Genomic DNA, 24,417 nt, shown 5'->3' on the forward strand with positions numbered 1-24,417 from the left:
CTGACAAGAGGAGCTTTAAGGCCTGCTGTGGGGGTCTTCCGGAGACAGCAACGCTCGCACTGCTCACACCACACTTTTACCTCTTGAAACATCTTAGGCCAGTAGAAGCGCTCTCGAACTAGAGTAAATGTCTGTTCAAATCCAAAATGGCCCGATTCATCATGTAGAGCTGTTTTTACCGTTCTCTGTAGCTTCTGGGGCAGGACTAACTGTTTAATGATTCCATACTGACCATCCCGAACTTTGCGATATAGGGTACCTTCTTTTACCACCAATCTCCTCCACTCTTTTAGGAGAAGAGAGCACGCTCTTACCAGGTTTGGTGTTCAGCGTCCTGTAATGCAGAACTGGTCCTATGTCCGGGTCCTCTTTCTGTCCCGCTCTGATCTCCTGCTTGGTCGTTGCAGGAAGGGATTCAGTTCCGATGCCTGTGTAAGGTTCACGTTGGGATTCGGGTTCGCAAGTCAGAGATGCTTCCCCAGCCCGACTTCCCTTGTCACCAACCCGCACCTGACCTGGTTCTACCAGGTCGCCGGCGGCCTGCCTCAGCTTTACTCTCTGAGGGCATGACTGAAGTGCTTTACAAACGTCTTAGTTGGACATTCTGGACAGAGCATCCGCATTGGCATTGCATCTCCCTTGACAATACTGAATATCAAAGTCCAACCCAGACAGCTGCGAGACCCACCGCTGCCCAGTGGCATCCAGTTTGGCAGTGGTCATAACATACTTCAGCGGGTTGTTATCCGTGAACACTGAAAACTTGTGCTCATACAGATGATCATAAAACGTTCCTGTCGCTGCCCACTTAAGCGCTAGAAACTCCAGCTTGTGGGCTGGGTAGCGAGTTTCAGCTGGACTCAAACCCCTACTGTTATATGCTATGACCCTCTCAGTCCCACTTTGAACCTGTGCCAGAACCGCGCCGAGACCTTCCCCTGAGACATCTGTCTGTAACACAAAAGGCAATGTGTAGTCCGGATAGCCCAACAACGGAGCCGATGTGAGCTTCTCTTTCAGCATGCAAAATGCCTCTGTGCAGTCCTCGGTCCAGAGAAAAGGCGTTTGAGGAGCAGGAGGCATCTTCTTCCCCCTTGTCTTCTTTTTAGGGTCGCCAGAGGTCAGACGATACAGGGGTGCCGCCAGCTTAGCATAACCCTCCACAAACCGCCTGTAATATCCTGTGAAGCCCAGAAACTGCAGAACCTCCTTGCGGCTTGTGGGCTGTGGCCAGTCTTGAACCTTGTCCATTTTGCTGGGTCCGTCCGAATCCCCTCCGCAGACACCAGGTGTCCAAGGTACTGGACTTCCTTCCTCATGAGGTGGCACTTCGAAGGTTTCAGCTTCAGCCCATGTTCGCGCAGCCTGTCAAATACCAGCTGAAGCCGTTCCAGATGTTCCTCAAACGTTTTTGAAAAGATAATAATATCATCAAGGTAAATCAGGAGATGCGAGCAGTTCAGATCCCCGAAACAACAGGTCATTAACCTCTGGAACGTTGAGGGAGCATTGTGCAGAACGAACGGCATCCTGTTAGCTTCATAGAGACCCATTGGGGTGACAAATGCTGTTTTATGCTTGTCCTGTTCTGCCAGTTCCACTTGCCAGTACCCAGACGTCAAGTCAAGGGTCGAGAGATATTTAGCCTGACCTGACAGGGCCTCAAGTGCGTCCTCGATTCTTGGGAGCGGGAACGCATCTCTGGTGCTGCAAGAGTTTAATCTCCTGTAATCAACACATATCCTCGTTGACCCATCCTTCTTCGTCACAACCACAATGGATCAGGACTTTTGCTGGGGCGGATGACGCCAGATTCCTCCATGTCCTTCAGAAGGCTATGAACCTCCTGCCACTGGGCAGGTGGTAACTTGCGGTAGGGGAGGCGAAAAGGCCTCACATCAATCAGGGGAATCTCATGTTGAACAGTCTTTGTGTGTCCAAAATCCGTTGAGTGTTGTATGAAAATATCGGCATTCTTCTCCACCAGCTGCCTTAGTCTGACTCTTTGTTCCTCCCCACCAACGGCAGCTTCACTGAGATCCACACACCAAGGTATGGTGTGTCCCTCTGGATTCGAGTGGACAACCTGGCCCTGGCTTTGACACACTTCAATCTCTGTGCGATGTACCTGTCACTCTTCATCTGACTGTTCTCTGCCTTGTGAATGCTGCTTTTCATTATTCCTGTAGCAGAGTCGACAGACAAAGCATGGTGCAATCCACACCTTCCTCCTTCCCCCGAAAGGGAAGGGTCTTTCCCCCTTTGTCCTTATCTGCCAGAGCAGGAGCGTCAAAGTCCTGACCCAGCATGGGGTCAGGAACAGAGACCACATGGTCTCACATTATCAGAACAAAGGGAATTACTTGGAGGAACTTTGTTGCGTGGACTTTTTAAAGGACTACATGGCTCATGGACACTAATTCAAGGACAGTAGTCGATGTGTTATAATGTGTTTGTCTCATTTACCTAGAACGTTGTTTAATTGATGTTTGATTATAACTTCCCTTCAGGTATAGTTAAATCAGTCAATCTTGGTATCAAAATAATTGTATCATACTAACAAAACCAGTTATGAATGTTGTATTGTTATATTCTGAAGTTTAAGCATTCCATGGACATTTGAGATAATGGAACTCAAAGCTATCAGCCACTTCACACCTCTGGGCAGGTCCCAGGACAACGCCCAGGTGGAAGTAACTGACCAATGAGAGAGGTCACCTTCACAGGGATGACCCCTGTTCTTTGGGGTATTTAACCCCCATACGTACAATCACCTCCGCTCGTTCGTAGGATCAACTGGAGGTGCACACTCTAGTCTATTTCCTCATAACCTGCACATTCACTTTGCGCCCGGAACTTTGACGAGAGATTCCGTTTTTATTCGTTGGACATAACGAACCATTGACTCCGTTCTTCAAACCGACAAAAGCAACTGCGATTTGCAATATTTCTTACTTGTGACATATTGGCATGTTGTGTTTGAATTGTTGATGTTTGATTGTATGTTACAAATGATTTAACTTAATCATCGTTAGTTCAATTTCCATTGATCGTCCATTGTTACTATAGAAGCCTCTTCCTCTCTAACTCTTCCTCTCTACCTCTTCCTCAACTTCTCCCCCTCCTTCTTCACACGCGCTCGACGCAACCATTGTGCAGTGCGCTCGCATTAGAATCTAGGCCTACTGTACTGCTTTAGCCCAACTAACCCATAACTTACCTGGTATGTGTTCACTATAATGACATTCTCTTAAATAAATCATTGTGTATAATACTTGCTCATCTCTCACGTTATATGATCGGCTCTACTTTCATATAATTCACCACTTATGATTAGACTGATTATTACGAGTGCTATTTTATTAAACAAGGTTTCCTCTGTCTCTTCCACGAATCAGAGGTGGTGCCCCAAGAACTACTATACTTTATTATAAACTAAGTATTGCTAATCTTAACCGTGCAAACCACGCTACATTCCCCTGCAACACATCCCACACAGGAATGCATCTGCCAGATGAGCATGTGGCTTGATCAGCACTGGTCGTGCAGATAAGTTCATTATTCTGACTGGGACCCGGCCCCTTTTCACATAAGCAGCAACCCGGCCAACTACAAGGCCTTCTGGCAGCTGCGAGCCTGCCTGACTCTTGACGAACGCAGTGAAAGTTTTTTTTCTGGGACCTCCTGTCACATTGCACATGACATCCACTTCTTTGCCTGTCGGCATTTACAGTTTGCGGCCAGCGTAGTGCGCAGCGCCCACCCGACCATCCTGACTTCCAGGCTCAGCATCACTCACCTCCAACAGGGCAGCAAACCATTCAGGGTGTTTCTCTTTTACCACAACGAGGAACTGCCGGCCGTATGTTGCTTCAAGGTGGGATCTGGAAGCACGTATAACATTAGTCCCCACCAGCAATGGAATCTCTGACCTGTATTCCGTAACAGGAACAACGAAAGCAGGCACATCGGTAAACTCTTTACCCAGAACTTCAAGGTTAATGTACAATACGCCATATTGGGGTATAGCTTGACCACCCGCTCCTTCTATTGGGATACTGGATCTCCGCAGCTCCTGTAAACTGTGCCATTTACTTCCACCTGACCCTCATTTAAGGGTCCGACCAGAGGGGTGTATAATCCTGTTGAGGCTCCCTTTCCCTGCTTATCCTGTTGGGGACTTTGGTATGTGCCCATGGTTGCCCCAGCGACCACAGGCCCTAGAAGTTTAAAGGCTGGCCAGCTGTGACAGCATTTTCATCCTGTACGCCAGCGCTAAAAGATTCAAGTCCAATTCAATTCAATTTTATTTGCCATGAAAGTTTGCACAGACACGGAATTTACTTTGGCAGGAGAGCCTACCTAGGCAGCCATTAGCGGCGCCAATCAGAAAGGTTACAGCAAAGCATAACATGAGGAGAGAGGAGGAGAGAAAAACGCAACCCCCAGACAATGTTCCTGCAGGAGTACAGTGTGGGAGTTGTTTTACAGCAGCAGCCTTGGCCAGGGCCCGTGCTGGTTACGGGGCCAAAAGTAGATAAGATTGGTGTAGTTGTTTAGACGAGTAGACGCGACTCAATTTTCACGTCCACCCTTCAGGAAGGCCTCCAGATCCTCGAACCTTCTTTGCTGAGCCGCGAACTTATCCCTGTTGTACTCTCTATTCTGCATTGAGAGACCAGCTAATTAATTCCATGCTTCTAGTTTCGGAGAGTGATGGTGAGAGAGTATCTTGAGACAGACAAGACAAGACAGAGCGAAGCAGGGAAGGTCAGGGAGGGGAGGAGAGAAAAATGCGACCGCCTTCGTCGAGAGCCAAAGTCGATCCAGGGGTACGAGCCTGCTCACCGTCAGGCAACACAGATCTGCACACCCTTGCTGCATGCCCAGGCTTGCCACACCGATAGCACACAAATGTGGCTCCTCCGCTCACGTTCCCCGTACCCTGGCGAGACCGGAACGGAGATGGAGCTGGGGGGGTGTTAAGCCTTGACTCCAATTGGGACAGTTTTTGACTCTGTACTTCCTGATTTAGGGCTATGTCTTTCACTAGCGCTGTTAGCTCAGAAAGCCCAGAGTTGTGCTTCCCTGTGTTGGCCCTGTCGGTCGGACCACTTTGACTTTTGCTCCCGACAAGTTGGACCTGGTTTAAGGCCTTCTTCTGTTTGTGCGGGAGATTAAGGCCGAATACCAATACTCCCCCTTACCCCTTACCCCTTCCCCTTCGTTTTGCGCGTTCCCGTGAGAGCTAGTGGTGTCCCAATACTCTTTTTGAGCTAGGGGAAGGGCTAAGACTAAGGGGTATACACCCCTTAAAACCAAGTGAGGTCGGGAGCTTACTTGAAACCGAGGGCTATGTGAAAACTGCGCAACCGGCAACAATGGCGGCCAGATCATCCAGAGAGTCCGCTAAATATAATATTTTCGGCTTAATTAATTGATAAAAAAATTATGACAGTCTTGTTTTGTGTTATATGCAGTCATGAACATATATATTTGCAACCATTTTCCTAATTGAAACGTTTCTAAAAATCGCTAGTTTGGTACGCTAATATTACAGTGCTGAATTGCAAAACAGTCCCGCATTTCTTTGACTAGCATGTCTACAGTTTAAAGTAAACTCCATTAGCAGCGAATTTCGTTTAAATCAGTGCATAACACTACTTGCTTTGGAGATATCGATACGTGGTGTCCCATTTCCTAGGGCTATGTAGCCCTTACCCCTTACTTTCGAGGGCCAAGGGGAAGGGGTAAGTTAAGGGGAAGGGCTAAGGGGAAGGGGTAAGGGGGAGTATTGGGATTCGGCCTTAATCTCTTTGTTTCCCTGGCAAGGTTTCCGAGCTCGATTTGCAGCTCTCGAAAGCTCAGTAATCTTGGTTTCATAGGTGCAATTCGCATATACACTTCCTCGTCAATCAGTCCTCTCATGAACTGCCTAGCCAGTTTAACATCACGATCTGGAAAATGCTTGCCACCATTCGGAACCTCTTCCACCTCCGTCAAAATCGCCTCCAAGGCAATGGCATAGGACCCCGCCGACTCCCCTGTGCGTTGGCTCCTCTCATAAAAGTCTGCTAGGGGGTCCAGGGATCTTTGCGTGTCACCGTATTCTGCTCTCAGCTCTTCAAAAGCTATCTCCGGACCCTGTTCCAGCGGGGGAAGATTTAAGACCAACCTCCTAGCCTCACCACTCAGGTGCCTCACAATGGTTGCAAAACTGAGGTGTGATGGTAGCCCCCCAGCGTCAAGAAGATACTGCATGTCTCGGATCCAGTCGTCAATCAGGATCCTGCAGTCAGAGCCTCCACTGAACACTGGAACATTTTTCACCTGATGGGTCTGGGTGAAACCACCATGGATGGGTTGGACAGGAGACAACCTAGTCAATCCGTGAGAAGCCATGTGGGGGAATGCATGGGGTGGTCTAGCGGCCTGCATGTGATAAGATGAGGGTTGAGCAGCGAAAGCTGGTGAGGGTTGTCCTACTGCCTGGGGTTGGCGCACTGAGGTTGGCGATGTGTACGTCCCATACGATGAGTGGGGGGGTATGGGATAGTTGGTGGAAAAGGGGGTGAACTTTGTAGGTGGGGCAGGCACTATTGTAGCACTCTGAATGCCCACTTGGAGGTCATGCCTGGTAGCCTGTGAGGCCGAGGTTGAAGGTTGTAATTGGCTTCTTAGTGGCACAAAGGCCTGTGATGGGGTTGGTGGTGGCTGTACACTAGTCACAGGGCCCTGAACATTCAGCTGGTTATGGTGTGTGGGGACGTAGCTTGTTGCTGGAGGGGTGAGTGCACTGGGATGTAAGAAGTGATCAGCAGCTGGAGGTGTAGGCCCATAGCTTGGGTGGGGTATGTTGTTCGAGGTGGCATTCCATGGTGTCGACCTCACAAGGGGCTGGGGGTGGCGTTGCAGGGACTCCTGGGGGCCGTTCACCTCTCCCATGTTAATTACTGTCTGGTTTTGGGCATGCAGGGCCTCATTGGTGCCAGCCGTTGGTCCAGGTGAGTGGTACAGTGTCTGTCTTACTGCAGAGGGAAAAGTAGACAAGGGCCGGCGAGGGGTGTTTTCATTCTGTCTTTGCATGTTTAACTTTTGAGGGAGCGTAGTGATGAAAGTGTGTGAGAGGATGTATCAGTGTTGTGTTATGAGTTGGCTTGGAGGGACACAACCAGATGCGTTATAAAACACCAACAAGCACCACAGCGTATACACATTAATTCACATTCCCATTTACACAAAATGCTTGCAATAATTCAAAAGCAGTCTAAATACCTTTCTGTTACAATATTCAAAACATGAAAAAAATAAAAACAAGACCTGAGCGTGTTGAGGTGATGTAAATGGTCTGCTCGTCCTACTGGGAACCACCATCCGGGTCACGGCACCAAAGATGTAACCCTAGTCTTCAGGCCGCTAAGCCCCAGCAAAGTTTCTGCATTGTGTTGTGTGGTTTGTGCCAGGGTGCGTGGAATGAACAAGGAAATCTGAGTCCAGATGGCGGTTGAGGCAGAGTAGACCTTTCCTCCTTCAATTCTCTTTTTGACATGAAAACAAGGTATCATTCGTCAGTTTCACAAAATAACCCCCAAATCAAATATAGAGAAGATAAACAAACTGTAGCTGCCTCTATTGGCGGTAACCGCTAGCTACTTGCCAAGTTTAACTAGCTAATCACACGTTCGGCTGCTAGCACTGACAGCACATTCATCAAACATCAAGTCGCGCTGCTACATATTCGGCTCAAACCTCTACACAACATTGTTAAAAGGTGAACTAAACATTTTCGTTGTACAAACCAACACATTTACAATCAAATAATAGTTCTAGTGTTACAGCGCTCTGGGGCTCAGCCTACCTTTTTGACATGAAAACAAAGTATGATTCCCAATACTGCGGAGGGTCCAAAAGGCGGTTCACTACGGCAAGCCCAAAAGGCCAAAGAGAAAAGAGCACCCTCTGCGGGCCATTATACAACACTCCCTTACACATACATCTGCAAGATTCCTGCCATAATAGGATGACATTAATACAGTTTACAATTTACAATTTACTGCAACATATGTTACTGGAATGAATCAGACAGGATTGGAGTATGCTTCAATATATTGGATGTCTTTTTTTAATTTTTCCACGGATCCAGAATGCAAGAATTTGAATCCTTCTATATACAACATCCACTGATACAACATAATTTGTATCCACAACATCCACCTGATACAACAGCTACTCTACTCGGTCTTCTGCATTTGGCCACAGGTTCTCAGGTCTTCTGGCATGCCTGATCCATCCCTGGCAATCTTCTGCTGAAATGTCCTGACATGTCCAGCATTCATTGCATCCAGAAGGGACATCTGATTATGTGGATGGTGGTCATAAACCTTCCACCTCCATGAGGAAATTAATTCCTCTGAGGTTGAGGAATGGAGAGTAGGGTGGAGGAAAAGGGACACCATTCTGGGATGGGCTGCAAACCACTCGGTGACTGCATGGGAGTGGTGAAATGCCACATTGTCCCATACAATTACAAATGTTTGCTGGTTTCTTCTCTCATCATCCCTTTCCTCACCTAGCATAACCCTTCCATAGAGCAGTGGTTCTCAATCCAGGTCCTTGGGACCCCCTGCCCTGCATGTTCTATGCCGTGTTTAGGCCAAGTTGAAACCCACCTCATCCACAAACATGAACATGTGGGGTGTTTGCCTGCCTTCAATCTCCATGACTCTCTAAAATAAATCCACAAGGCAACATAAGAGTTGGGCTATTACAGTAGTAACACCCAAAAATGTGTCAGTGTTTGGTTTTATTCAAAAACAGTTCTGTATTTATTGGGATCTTACCTGGACATATTGGTTCCTGAGTTGCTTGACACGTTCAGAGTTTATCTCAAAAGGCACAGTGTACAACTGCTTCATCCTGATCTGATGTTTTTTCAGGACTATAGAAATTGTTGTTAGGCTTACACTGTGGATGTTTGCAAAAGTCACGTTGTCTGCCAAGACTGCGTCTCGAATCTGTGAGTCTTATGCCATTGTTTCTGATGACCATATCAACAATGGCAGTTTCCTGCACATCGGTGAACATCCTACCTCTCCCACCTGTGTGAGGTAACCGTTGAGTCCAAAGCAGAAATGCAAAGGTAATTACACACAAGTGGGTTTGGAAGCCTGTTGGTTTGCTAGAAAAACTCTTAACAATAGATGCCACTGTTGAGCGTTGCAGATTTGGCTGCACTCTCTGACCAGCCTCTCTCATCAAGAGACCATGATTTACTACATGATCAATTACAGTGGCTCTGATCTCATCTGAGACTACATCTCTTGATCTTCCTCTCATTCTTCTTCCACCGCGCATACGTACTCCCTGCCCCTTCCCAGCCACTCTTCTTCCTCTTTCAGTCACTTCTCTATCTGGGTCCATGTTTACATCACAATACAAAACTATTCTGAAATTGTCTCCTTTTGTAATGAAATTGAAAGAGTAACACCTGTGTAGGTGTTCAGCTACAATTCTAAATGTATTTCATTACAATTTTACTGTAGAAATTTAGCAAATTTCTGTCTTATTCAGTTTTGTATTATGTCATGATTTTGAACTGAAGTTTAACAGTTTTGAAAACAGCATGTTAGTTAGCATGTGCAAATTGGCTTGTAGGTACATAGAGTTTTGGCAGTTGTTGTGTCAAAGTGAGAAAAGAATGAATGTAATTTGAAAGATGTAGTCATTGAATGCATTTTGTTCCAAAGCCATGAGGATGGTAAATCAGGGAAGGAAAATAACTGCGAAGAAGCAGAGGAGCATGGCCCAGAGAAAGGCAGGTGTTGGAAAAACCAATAGTGTATTGACAGATTATTCCCACCCCCATGCACCATGAGTTTCATCTTGTTCCCTCTGGTATTCGTTTTAGAACCCTTATCAGTGAGACTAATCATTTTATATCCCCTCAGCTATAAAGCATTTAAATTTTAGGTAATGTTAGTAGGAATAAATGTAAATATAGCTGCAAGCAGCGATGCGGGTTCCTCCTCAAAATGGTAAAATATTATAAAAATGTACAATGTAGAAGCAAAACAATTTCATGTTTGGCCAACAACAATAGGCTGAATGGGGATTTGAACTCATGAGCGTAAGGTTACAAGTCAGTCTCTCTATCCTCTCTGCTACACACCAACTGTTGGGAACCATGAGTGATGTCTGAGAAGTCTTGTGCAGTTGTTCCACGTTGGAAACAAATCAAACTAAACCTACTATATTCAACCGTGTTGGTTAAACAGTACTAACTAGTTCATTCACTGTGTTAATGAAATGCACTCCACGGCTACAAGCTAGCTAACGCTATACACGAGTCATTAACTTAATCACGCAAGCCCAGGTAACGAAACAATTGAGACCCATTACCTTTTGACTACAATACCTCTGCTGTTAAGACCGTTTAAGAAATGTTGCAACAGGCTACAGTCTGAATCACGGATATAGTTCTATGACATAAGTTACAATCAGGGGGTAAATTGGGGTTTGATATATCAGGGGGCTCTGTGGTTTCTGGGTTTCGATGGCACATGTGTATGCAAAGCCTACTAAACAGGTATCCTACTCAGTTTAATGACTAACGCAGACTACCTAACTCACTACCCTTCCAATAAATTTGTATAGTACTACTATGTGCCTCTTTCAATTATATCTTTAACATATAAAATGTTGAGATTGTATCATCTTGCAGAAAAAACATGAAAAACTGAACCTAACAACAGCTAGGCTAGGCTAGCTCATAACGTTCAGTTCTCGTTCTCGCCAAACAACTGGTAGGGTCTACTGAAATTATTACCAAACTTTACTTTACGCTAGTAGCCTAACAAACTCATTCACTGTTGACTATATATATATATATATATATAATATATTTAAGTTGTATGCATAATTTGTGATGACTTACTTTGATTTAGTAGTTGCTTCTCTTAGATGCTTGTTTGCCTTCATACCTCGTGGCAGAAAATAACAGGAAATGACCAGGCTTCACACCTGTTTTTAGGTCACTTAATGATTTAATCATAGACATTCTTTATTATATCTATGGATTTAATGGCCAGACATGGTAAAACAACAACACTTTATTATTCATCAAATGCATACATTACATTTTTCTTTGGCATGTGGCAGCACAGTAAGAAAAAAAGGGCGTTAACACATAACTGATAGCACACAAGCCTATAATACCAACAGTAGACTACATAGTAAATGGCAAACCAAAAGGGTAGACAAGCAACAAGTGAAACCAACGATCAATTGTGTTGACTTTCTATTAGGGATGTGCATCTCCATCACTGAGGACGATGCGATACACATCTCGATGCACTGCCAACGATCCGATACATTAAAGATACATAAAAGCAACTACTAATGCGATACGATACAATTCACCCCTATTGCGATGCAGTGCGATTCGACACGATGCGATGCAAAGGGAATATGATGCCATGCAATTTAATATGGTACATATTGATTTACATTTATGCTATTATTTATTTATTTGTCAGACTGCAAATCATCAATTAACTAAACAAGTGAAAGTTTTATTTCACATGTTAAAAGTCTCTGACAATAGATAAAATAACATCAGGCCTGGACCTTGGCTTAAACCAGTCCTTCTTTCCTGTTGTATGTGTTCTCTGAATGTAAAAAAGGGTAAACTATTACAGGCAGTCACAAGCTGCTGTAAACACTGTCATAATACAACACACTAAATGGAACTCATACGTCCTACTTTTTCCCTAAACATTTTCTCAATGACTCAGCTATCTCTCGTCTTACTTTGTCATACACAACAGGGATTTGTTTTGTCGGAAAATAGCTTCCTATTCTTGCTTAGGGTACCGGTGGAGCTAGCCACTGACTGTAGCCATAGCTGAATCCGAGGGGGAGGCAGACGTCTCCACACAAATACCATGTAGCCTCTTCAAGTGACAACCTAAATTAGCCGTGCTGCCTGTGTACTTTATAGCAGTCCGATATCTTGCCAATTGCATGGGTCTTGTCAAATTGCCCAGCTTTCTTGTAAAATCCGAAGTGTTGCCAAACCTTGGATTTATTGCAATTTGTAGTAACATGTAACTCTTCCTCCGCCATGATAACACTCGCCCGAACACGCCTCCAACTCGCGCGAAACTTTGCAGAGAGACTTCACGATAATCGGCCACTGACAGCAGTGGAGATAAGAGCGTGCTTAAGAAACTAACTAATTATAAAATTATTGGTCACAAATCATTAGTCAAATTTCTAAATTTGAAAAAATCCCCTCCATGAGTCACCACCTTACCGCGGTGGAGGGGTTTGCGTGTCCTAGTGATCCTGGAAGCTATGTTGTCGGGGGCTTTATGCCCCTGGTAGGGTCTCCCAAGGCAAACAGGTTCCAGGTGAAAGACCAGACAAAGCGTGGCTCAAAAAACCAACCATGAAGAAACACAACAATGGTTCCCAGTTGCCCCTGCCCGGAAGCGGGTCACCGGGGCCCCCCCCTGGAGCCAGGCCCGGGGGTGGGGCTCGATGGCGAGCGCCTGGTGGCCGGGCCTTTTCCCATGGGGCCCGGTCGGGCACAGCCCGAAGAGACAACGTGGGACCCTCTTCCAGTGGGCTCACCATCCGCAGGAGGGGTCATGGGGGTCGGGTGCAGTGTGAGACGGGCGGCGGCCGAAGGCGGGGGCCTTGGCGGTCCGATCCTCGGCTGCAGAAGCTAGCTTTAGGGACGTGGAACGTCACCTCGCTGGCGGGAAAGGAGCCTGAGCTGGTGCGCGAGGTAGAGAGTTTCCGGCTAGATATAGTCGGCCTCGCCTCGACGCACAGCACGGGCTCCGGAACCAGTCTCCTTGAGAGGGGCTGGACTCTCTTCCACTCTGGAGTTGCCCTTGGTGAGAGGCGTCGAGCTGGGGTGGGAATACTTGTTTCCCCTCGGTTCGGTGCCTGTACATTGGGGTTCACCCCGGTGGATGAGAGGGTAGCCTCCCTCCGCCTTCGGGTGGGGGGACGGGTCCTCACTGTCGTTTGTGCTTATGCACCAAACGGCAGCTCAGAGTACCCACCCTTTTTGGAGTCTCTGGAGGGGGTGCTGGAAAGCGCTCCTCCCGGGGATTCCCTCGTCCTCCTGGGGGACTTCAATGCTCATGTGGGCAATGACAGTGAGACCTGGAGGGGCGTGATTGGGAGGAACGGCCCCCCCGATCTGAACCCGAGTGGTGTTCTGTTGTTGGACTTCTGTGCTAAACACGGTTTGTCCATAACGAACACCATGTTCAAGCATAAGGGTGTCCATATGTGCACCTGGCACATGGACACCCGAGGTCTCAGTTCGATGATCGACTTCGTAGTCGTGTCGTCGGACTTGAGGCCGCATGTCTTGGACACTCGGGTGAGGAGAGGGGCGGAGCTGTCAACTGATCACCACCTGGTGGTGAGTTGGCTCCGATGGTGGGGGAGGACGCCGGTCAGGCCTGGCAGGCCCAAACGTAATGTGAGGGTCTGCTGGGAACGGCTGGCAGAACCCTCTGTCAGAAGGAGCTTCAACTCCCACCTCCGGGAGAGCTTCGATCATGTCTCGGGGGGGGCCGGGGACATTGAGTCCGAATGGGCCATGTTCCGGGCCTCCGTTGTTGAAGCGGCTGACCGGAGCTGCGGCCGCAAGGCGGTCGGTGCATGTCGCGGCGGTAACCCTCGGACCTGGTGGTGGACTCCGGAGGTGAGGGATGCCGTCAAGCTGAAGAAGGAGGCCTATCGGGCTTTATTGGCTGGTAGGACTCCTGAGGCAGCTGATGTGTACCGGCAGGCCAAGCGGAACGCGGCTCTGGCGGTCGCGGAGGCAAAAACCCGGGCATGGGAGGAGTTCGGCGAGGCCATGGAGAATGACTTCCGAACGGCTTCAAAAAGGTTGGATCGTCCTGGATCGGTGGAAGGAATACTTCGAAGACCTCCTTAATTCCACCAACACGCTTTCCGACGTGGAGGCAGAGTCTGGGGACATCGGGGGGGGCCCTTCTATCTCTGGGGCTGAGGTCGCCGAGGTGGTTAAAAAGCTCCGCGGTGGCAGGGCCCCTGGGGTGGATGAGGTCCGCCCGGAGTTCCTTAAGGCTCTGGATGTTGTAGGGCTGTCACGACTCTGCAACATCGCGTGGACATCGGGGACAGTGCCTCTGGACTGGCAGACCGGGGTGGTGGTTCCCCTCTTTAAAAAGGGGGACCGGAGGATGTGCTCCAACTTTAGGGGGATCACACTCCTCAGCCTCCCTGGGAAAGTCTATTCAGGGGTCCTGGAGAGGAGGGTCCGTCGGATTATCGTACCTCGGATTCAGGAGGAGCAATGTGGTTTTCATCCTGGCCATGGAACAGTGGACCAGCTCTATACCCTCCGCGTAATCCTGGAGGGTACATGGGAGTTCGCCCAACCAGTCTACACATGTTTTGTGGATTTGGAAAAGGCGTTCGACCGTGTCCCTCGGGGGCTCATGTGGGGGGTGCTCCGAGAGTATGGGGTACCGGATTCCCTGATCGGGGCTGTCCGGTCCCTGTACGACCGGTGCCAGAGTTTGGTCCGCATTGCCGGTAGTAAGTCGAACGTGTTTCCGGTGAGGGTTGGACTCCGCCAGGGGTGCCCTATGTCACCGATTCTGTTCATTACCTATATGGACAGAATTTCTAGGCGTAGCCAGGGTGTTGAGGGGGTCCGGTTTGGTGACCTCAGGATCGGGTCGCTGCTTTTTGCAGATGATGTGGTCCTGTTGGCTTCATCGGGCCGCGACCTTCAGCTCTCACTGGAGCAGTTCGCAACCGAATGTGAAGTGGCTGGGATGCGAATCAGCACCTCCAAATCTGAGGCCATGGTGAGTGCCGGAAAAGGGTGGAGTGCCATCTCCGGGTCGGTGAGGAGATCCTGAACCAAGCGGAGGAGTTCAAGTATCTCGGGGTCTTGTTCACGAGTGAGGGAAGAATGGAGCGCGAGGTCGACAGGCGGATCGGTGCGGCGTCCGCAGTGATGCGGGCTCTGCATCGGTCCGTCGTGGTGAAGAAGGAGCTGAGTCGAAAGGCGAAGCTCTCTATTTACCAGTCGATCTACGTTCCTACCCTCACCTATGGTCACGAACTATGGGTAGTGACCGAAAGAACGAGATCGCGAATACAAGCGGCCGAAATGAGCTTTCTCCGCAGGGTGTCCGGGCTCTCCCTTAGAGATAGGGTGAGAAGCTCGGTCATCCGGGAGGGGCTCAGAGTAGAACCGCTGCTCCTCCGCGTCGAGAGGAGCCAGCTGAAGTGGCTCTGGCATCTGATTAGGATGCCTCCTGGACGCCTCCCTGGTGAGGTGTTCCGGGCACGTCCCACTGGGAAGAGGCCCCGGGGAAGACCCAGGACACGCTGGAGGGACTATGTCTCTCGGCTGGCCTGGGAGCGACTCGGGGTCCCCCAGGAAGAGCTGGTGGAAGTGGCCGGGGAGAGGGAAGTCTGGGCCTCCCTGCTTAGGTCGCTGCCCCGCGACCCGATCCCCGGACAAGCGGCAGATGATGGATGGATGGATGGCGGAAGAACCCGCATCATAGCTTGCAGCTGTATTTACTTGATGTGTTTGTTTTTGTCTTGGTTTTATGGGAGTACAACGGTACTTAGGAATGATTTGCTGGCCCTGATGGTAATTTCCTCCAGGAACACAATTACTTTTATTGAGGGACTTGTTGCTCTTGTTTAGTTGTAACTGATTTTACTTCTTGTCCTCGCTGTGAATTATATTATTTTCGCTTACTTTTCTACAGGTACACTCATGCACTTTTAAAGTTCATGTTGTTTAATTGTAACTTGTTTAACTGCATGCTCTTATGGTTCTTCCCATTGGCACTTATTTGGTTTTCACAATGTATGCTTCATGTTTTGGCTACCCGCAATGTTTTGGGGGCTATCTAGTTGTTATGATCAGTGACCTATGCACTTTTGTAAAGCTCTCTCTTGGAAGTTGCTTTGGATAGAAGCGTCTGCTAAATGAATAAATGTAAATGTATGGAATTGATTGTTGTTTTTCGTGTTATTTGCATGTATGCTGCAACCAGGATGCCCTCTGGAAATTAAAGATGAACTGCACTGAATTAAAGTTTCAGTTTGTTCCTCCTACCAGTGTGGGAGGAAAAAATTCAGCAATATATAGGGGAAGTCCTTTGTAATACATGAAAGTTGGCAACCATAGCACACTTATTGTGTTTCTGCTTTTGATAAGGCACAACCTATATATTTTTATTTTTTTCCCACCCTCAAAAAAAGTTAATCACCCAGTATTTTAACATTTTCAAAATCACATTGTGAAAAACCCTAACCCAAATTTAAGGCTATGTTGCGTGTGTTTTGGTTTTGTTTCCTGCCTAAGCCAAAATTCTAAACATTCCATGCTGTTGAAATATTATATTCATATGCATATTCATATTTTATGAATTTTCATATTAAACCATACACCTTAACTGTTTATACCATATTGAAGAGGCGAACTAGGGGATTCTTATGATGTGAATAAATATATGATTACTTAAGGCAAATCATCCTTTATCAAGGTGATTTCAGGCAGCCATTTTTATATACAAAAATCTTCTCCATCCAAGCAAAGTGAAGTTGGTTTCATATTCGACATTCGTCTCACATTCGGAAGACGCAACTTTGCAGCTTTGCAACTTTGCAGCGACCGTAGGGACTAAATCATAAAATTTTGAAAATGTATGTGTTTCATAATATTTCTATGGCTCTAAAACCTCGAACTGTCACCATGTTATTTTAATGTCCTGTGTACTTCGACAACCTTCCCAGCAAACACATGACGTTGCGGCAATGTTGCCAGTAGGTGGTCAGTTGGTAACCCGCGACGTTATCTTCTGGCAACGTTGTGGCAACGTTGTAGCATCGTTATAAAGGGAATGTTGCCAGTTGGTCCCATGGACAACGTTGCCTCAACGTCGTACCTTGGTCGGCTGGTTACGTTATTGTTAGACCTGTGGCCAACGTTGCCGCGACGTTGTACCTTGGTCGGCTGGTTACGTTATTTTTTGGTCCCATGGACAACGTTGCCGCGACGTTGTACCTTGGTCGGCTGGTTACGTTATTTTTAGGTCCGAGGGCAACGTTGCCGCGACGTTGTACCTTGGTCGGCTGATTACGTTATTTTTTGGTTCCATGGACGACGTTGCCGCGACGTTGTACCTTGGTCGGCCGGTTACGTTATTTTGTAGTCCCATGGACCACCTTGCCGCGACGTCGTACCTTGGTCGGTTGGATACTGTTATTTTGGTCCCGTGGACAACGTTGCCGTGACGTTTTCCCTTGGTCGGCTGGATACATTCATTTTGGTACCATGGGTTAAGTTGCCGTTAAGTCGTTCATTGGTCGCAGGACAACGGATTTCGAGTGCAGTGGTTTATCCATGGAGAGATCACACTGGACTGCTCTCAGTTCTGACACTTTTGTAATGTAGCCATAGTCTACATGAATTTCAATCACACAATATGAAATGTTGCACCCAGCACGTATAAATGTAGACAATGTATGTAATTCATGTGCAGCTCAGCCCCAGCATGGTCATCAATTTTCTCATATGCAGGAACATAGCTTTAATAAATAAAAGACTGCATTTGGAATATTATTCTTATATTCTTAGCCTTAGGCCTATATTAACATATAATTATTTCATTCTTTAAATGTACAAAAGCAATCAATGTGTGATGTGTAACATGATTAAGCACACATTCTTTGTCCAGCACACCAAAGCTGTATGACACAATGCAAATTTGAGCTGCAATAATTTTGTAATACAAAATTGTTAAATGTGACCAAAAAGTAAGCGATTCTTAAGTTTCATTTCCAAAGACAAGTCATCACAGAATATTGCGCATGCCCATTTCAACGCATCTCTGAAACTAGGATTTCAGAAAAGAGTTTGCAGGGATTCAAACGCCTTGAACACATGGATTTCAACTGGAAATTAGCTACTTCAAAGGTGAGTTTCTTTACAGAAATAGATTTAAATATATAAACACATTTTCAGAAATTGGATGGAGCATGCTATTACGTATAGATTTGAAATTTAGGCTATTTCGTCTGGTTATCTGTTTCAGATTCACATTGTTTACAGGATTTCGCTAGCTACATTAGTAAAGCTAGTATAATGTCAGTGTTTCCCCTAGGATTTTTTTTTGCAGTGGGGGCAGGTCTGTCCGTAAAGCAATACAGTATGTTCTAAATGGCAGAAATATGCTGCCAATTAATAATTGACGTAACAACTTATTGTAAATGGTTAATAGCCTAGCCTTGATCAAGGTACTCAAAAGCATGTACACTGTTGGCTTCATTTGATCTTGATAGGCTAAGCATTCTTTAGCAAATAATAACAATATACCCACTATTAATTAAAACTAGTTCAGCATAATAATGCACTTAAAATACAAACGTGAGCAAGGGCAGCAATTGCTATCGAATCAACAGGCATGCAATTATGCTAGCAGGGGAATAATACAAACAACGAAAATCACCAGTTAACTTAAATTTGCAATAACTGTAGACTAATACAATAACAGGCTTTAATGAACTGAAAACATAAGTTATTACACTTACAGTTCTCAAAGACGCACACACGGAATCTCAACTGCGCTGTGAAGCGCGTCCTTCCTATTCTTCGACATGCACTCAAACAATCACTGCTGATACGGCCTAAAATCTTGTACAGCCCTATTTCTGATACGGTGGCGGCAGAAATTTAGCCGTGATGGGCCGCCACGACAAAATCAACATAGGGGAAACACTGAATGTACTGTAGAGGTAAGGCTAAACCCTCCAGAAAGTTATGTTTAAATACTGAAAATACATACATCAAAGTTTAGCGTCTCACAAATCACCCACAAAAGAATCAGTTAACGTTCAGAACTGTTGGAAAAAACCTTGTCCGAAAATAGTTTATTTAGCCCTGGATTTTCAAAGACTGTGGAGCTAGCGCGTGGCTGATCACATATTGATCAGTCGGTTATGGCATGCACAGCAATGGCGTCTATAAAAGTATAATGTCACTAATTCTTCCAATTTGTAAATGACATCTGTTTTTGGATAAGTTTATCCGTTTTAACCTTAAGATGTGTGAGTTCTAAATATTTCCGACGCTTCCACGAGTGAGTTTTTTCCAAAACAGCAGCTAGGTAGCTTTAATTAGCTTCCGTTACCTAGTAACCTAGCATAATACCCGTAGCAATGCTCCTATACCTGCTAGTGTAACTTTTTAACCTACTTATTGTAAATTTTGAAGCCTACTATAGCGTTTGTCACATTGTTTGTCTATCGGAAAATGGTCGGTTGTAATGTTCAGAATCACACGTGCGACGCTACGCTGTGGGGCCCTGCTTTCGAACGATCACACATGTGCGATGCTACTCTTTTTATATCAATATCAAAATGCTAATACTATGTACTTTAACTAACCTACATTCCACTTTCATTTCTGTACAGAGTATCCTACCACCGTCACACGGCCTAGCACCGTGTCCCTGGGAAATTATGGTAAAGTAATGAATGACCGTTTTTAACAGTGACAATAATTGTATGAACGACGGCAACCCTAAAGGGAGGCATGACTTAAAACTTTTGCATCACCAGACCCCAAGGTGTCAACTCTGGTCTGGTGGAGGAGAACCCATACAGGGTCCAGGAAAACAGCTGGCAGCCAGGCAAGTGCAAATATAAGACACTCAAAGCTTCTCAATAGCATTGCCCACTCATTGTAAGGCATACTTAAGTTGTTCTGATCGTGGCAGGGGGATACATATTTGTCAAAACAACAAATGTTGTCTTACTAATGCTTTGCATACAACCATTCAAGGTAACATGTGTTATTTACATCAATGTTACAGCTAATCTAAAAGAACCACAGTGTATGCCAATCATGTTAACTCTTCTAAACTTGTTTTACTTGTCTTTACTGACAGACACATTACAGTTTATGTTCCAGAAGATGGAGACATTGGAGGAGAAGCAGCAAGAGGGTCTCCTATTCAGGCGACGACAGGGCAGACACGCTGAAGAGGTGCCAGTGATGGTCCTACAGGTGGCCCAAACACAGGCTGAACTCCAAGACCTTGAGGAGCGCATTAAGGCGCTGGAGTTCCAAAAGAGTGGTAGGTGTTTTGAGATGCCGTGAACTATGGCTTACACGAAGCGTTCAATGTTTAAATTGGTGCTAACAATAACTTCATTCAGATGCTGTGATGAAGTGGAAGACAGGACTAGGAGAGAAGGCTGTGGAGCTCCTCACAGCGTAGACACTCAAACACGCCCCGGCAGCCCATTCAAAACAAGTCAGGTGAATGAATCATGATTGCAACTTCCCAATCCAACCTTTCACATGGCTATGTGACCAAAAACTAGAATCCCATAATATTTTTTTGATGATGTATATTATTCTAGATGTGATTTTTTTATGACTTTATGACTTGTATAGCCCCTTTCATACGTGCGATTATGTTGATAGGACACTAATTTATTTTGTGCTTCATTGTCAGGGCCAACAGACAGGACCTGTAGCGGGGACTGGCAGAAGATGTTCATTCACTGTTTGGCACTTTGTTTGAAATAAAATGACTGAATGTTACATGGAAATGCTGCCTTGTTTATGATTAGCTTGAGTTAGGCTACACACCACACAAACATAGTCCTCCTGAAGTTGGCTATGTAGCCTATTATACAAGAACAAGTAGCATTTGTGGCAAATGAGGTCTGCATATGAACCGCCCAAATATAAGCAATAGAATTGAGAAATATAGGTTAGTAATTAACGTTGCACTTACGAGGAAACCCATTTTAGCAACCTGTACTCGCGAACTAGTTCTTTTGGTTTTGACCCAACTTTCATGACCGTAGGTGAGGGTAGGAACTAAACTTGACTGGTAGATTGAGAGCTTTGCCTTCCAGCTCAATGGTGTGATAGTGCAAATGCAATATTGCCCCCGCTGCACCAATTCTCCAGCTAACCTCCCGCTCCATGCTCCTGTGGAAGAAATTTAGATTTCCTGTGTGCTTACATTATTCACTAATCAAGAGAACTAGTCATTGGATACTAGTTAGTATGTTCTCATGTAAGCTTGCTATTAATAATAGTAGATTGTGTCTATGTGTCAGGATTAATAGATGTTTGAGATCAGGAGAAAGTACTAGCTAAATGGTCCTTGTCATGACTACAAGGAGAGCTCCAACTATGTGTTGGGAGCTGTGAATCTCTTTCTCTGAGACGTTGTAACGTCATTTCTGCCTGACTGTCACTATCTATGTTTACATTCGTGTGCCCTATAAAAGATGGTCCTCTGTCCTTCAGAGCGTAGAGAGACTTGATTGAGACCTAAGCCTGGTGCTGTGTTGTCATTTATTGTCAGAGGTCTGGTTTTCTCTCCCAATCTGCAGATTGATAAATACTTATTAAAATCCAGAACTCAACTGAACTTAGTCACTCTGTTTATGAAGAGACGGACAAAACACTTTCTTCATCAATTGGCGTTGTCGAGCAGCAGGATCGCAGAACCAGATCCAGGAGAGACCCACGGCGGCACCAGTATAAAGCAGAACCCGTGGTGCACAAAACAAAATGGTAAGGGGATCCTTTTCCAAAACCCCATTCATGGACTGCTTTATGCTTGGTGCGCCTGCTGTCCCTCTGCGATGCTGGTAACGTAAACAATTTAAGAACCTTTTATTGTGACGTTCAGTTGGGAGCCTGGTCTTAGCAGACCAGAGTCTGCTAGGCCTCAACAGGAGGAAGATAATATTAGGTTTAGTTTAGGTAGAGTTTTGGTTTAGTAAATTTGGGTCATTATGTTGACTTGCTATTTTTACTTTGTCTAGGTCAGAGTTGACAAACTCTGATAGCGTACAAGAACCCTGGTCGCGGGAAGTATTGAAAAAGTATGTAAACAGAATCTGTATTCTCGATCTGAGGTAAAGGATCTGTTAACAGAGAATACGGACCATATACTCTTGATCTGAGGTAAAGGATCTGTTAACAGAGAGTTATGGTTTTACAGATACAGACCAGGGGTGAACCAAACAAGGAAAGGTATGTGTTATTTTTTATGCATGTTTACAGCTGAAAATCTTAGTTGAACAGAGATATTATGTTTGTTTGAATTGTATTAAGTTGAACTGGATTGTATAACGTTTTGTGTTGGGCTTTTCTCTTTTGAACAGAGATCTTATTGGGACTTTTATTTTTGTTTATATTGTAACTGTATTAAGTTTTGTTTTGGGCTATTCTTAAGACCAAGCACAGTAGGTGGGCGGTCATAATGTATTAGGGTCAAAGGCTTTATGCGAGAGACCAACTTTAAGGGTAAAGTGGTTTTATACAAGTTAGGGATACTTTGACAATGTAAAGGGACAGTTAGGCATTTAACTGACAAGCTTGGCATTTAATGATCAGCGAGGGACACAATCAAATACTAAGGGAAAGACAGACAGGCAGTTTATGAATTAACTCGTCTCTTTTAAGCACAAATTGTGTTTTTTTGTTACTTATGAGGTAACGGAGTTGTGGAGATTATTGTATGCGCGTTCCTAAAGAGTTGGGTCTCTGTAGGCGCGTCCCATGATGGAGTGCCCGGAGGGTGAGGATAGCTTGGCTTGAAAAGGGCCATATTTGTAGTTCACAACCACATGATGTTGTAGTTCTCTGTTTTACAGTGCTACCAGATTGTGCGACTATTCTAAAGTGCTGTGTGATTCTTGTTGCAGTAAATCATAAAAGTTGGTGACATAGCCTACAGTTATGAGATTTGTTACAGATACTTTGTATTCAGATACATTGTAATTCAGTATGGGTAATCTAGCTTCCAGTATGGGAGCGATAGAGACGTTGTTAGTCCAGCCCGATATATGTGTGATTTACATGGAATTCAAGCAGTTTCAAGTATTGAGAGATTGCATGCGTGGATTAATCATGACTCGAGACATTGTTTTCCGCTGGAGGAAACGTTTGATGTAAATATATTGGAGTTTAAAAGGCCATTCTGAAAGACAAGGAAACAAGTCGGACGTGTAAACAATATTAAAGCTGGCAAATGTTGATATGGTTAACTGAATCTAAGAGACAATGTGGCATTTTCTTGAGAAAGTAAGGTCAGATCAAGCTAAAACTGATTCTGATAGAATGCTAGTCTATTCAGACAGAGACGAGATGAACAGAAAAGTCATTATTAAAAGATGATCAGACTGAACAAAGTCATAGAGTGAGGGAACTCAAGACATTGCTTGAACATGTTAGCATGAAGTTGCTTGAACAGACAAACAGGGCCAAAACTAATTGTGAGAAGTCAGTAGTTGTGAAACAGGCTGAAGGTAGTTTAATTCTCAAGTGAAACAAGAGAGTCTGCCTAAGATTTGTAGCCTATTTACCGACAATGAAGATGATGCTGTTGCTATAGCTGTGGCTATACAGAGGAGAGCCAGAGACAGGGAAAATGCATTATTAGGGGAAGCAGCGGGTCAGGTACAGCCAGAACAGTACTTACAAGAGAAGGTCGAGGTTCATATCATAACAAATATGATTGGTGAGGTTATTCAGGAAGGCCTGTAACTATCAATTGAACCCCCAGGTATCAATGAACCCTATGGTTCATCCAGGCCCTGATGTATGACAGCTTCTGTACCTTTATCGCCCATGGTCAGTGACTGAGCTGAGGGAGCTAGGAAAGGGATTTCCTGACATGAGAGGACTCAGCAACATTTTCTAAGAGATTTAAAAATAGCTATCAATGCTAACATACCTACTTTTATTGATTTGAATCAAGGGTTATAGGGTGAACTCCAGCCTGGTATGTTGAGAAAACATAAAGCATACATTTCTGTTGGTGTTTAATGGTAGTAATACTGGAGGAGTGTTGCTTGACTGGAGCAAAGTGTATGATCGCAAACAGAGAAAATATGAGGATCCTAAAGATTATCTGGAAAGACTTACTAGAATGTAAAAAAAAAAAACTTTCTGATATTACAGCAGCTGCTTCCCCGTGCCACTTTGTCAAGTGTTCATATGTGGATTGTTTCCTGAACTCCAGGTAGAAGTTAAGAAACAGGTTCTACATTGGGAGAACAAAAACTGTTGATATGGTTATGGATTATGTCAAACATAATTGTACATTGATGCAGGAGAATGCAGGAAAGAAAGTTGAGAAATTAATGACATTGCAAATGAATTTCTTACGGAAAGAAAATAATATGTTTAAAAAAAAATAGGGTTGAAGTCCCTGAAGTTAGAGTCCTCTAAAAAATAGGGTTAGAGTCCCTGAGGTTAGAGTCCTCTAAAAAATAGGGTTAGAGTCCCTGAGGTTAGAGTCCTCAAAAAAATAGGGTTAGAGGCCCTGAGGTTAGAGTCCTCTAAAAAATAGGGTT

The 24,417-nt window shown here is 45.3% G+C and overlaps 1 long non-coding RNA gene across 5 annotated transcripts in view; it reads left to right on the forward strand.

Moving 5' to 3' along the window:
* The window catches only part of LOC146219472 (uncharacterized), a 78,524-nt gene extending 57,881 nt beyond the window's left edge, over positions 1-20,643 (forward strand). Inside the window, exons 1-6 of one of the 5 annotated variants that reach the window (XR_014751048.1) lie at positions 17,784-18,001; positions 19,498-19,548; positions 19,645-19,715; positions 19,974-20,162; positions 20,245-20,347; positions 20,547-20,643. This is a non-coding gene — a long non-coding RNA (uncharacterized LOC146219472). The other 4 variants (XR_014751049.1, XR_014751051.1, XR_014751050.1 and 1 more) reach the window with 4 other exon arrangements.
* Positions 20,644-24,417: the final 3,774 nt, after the last annotated feature.

Source organism: Hypomesus nipponensis, chromosome 28 (genome assembly GCF_054491055.1).
Source record: "Hypomesus nipponensis isolate SF chromosome 28, ASM5449105v1, whole genome shotgun sequence".
Taxonomy (NCBI): domain Eukaryota; kingdom Metazoa; phylum Chordata; class Actinopteri; order Osmeriformes; family Osmeridae; genus Hypomesus; species Hypomesus nipponensis.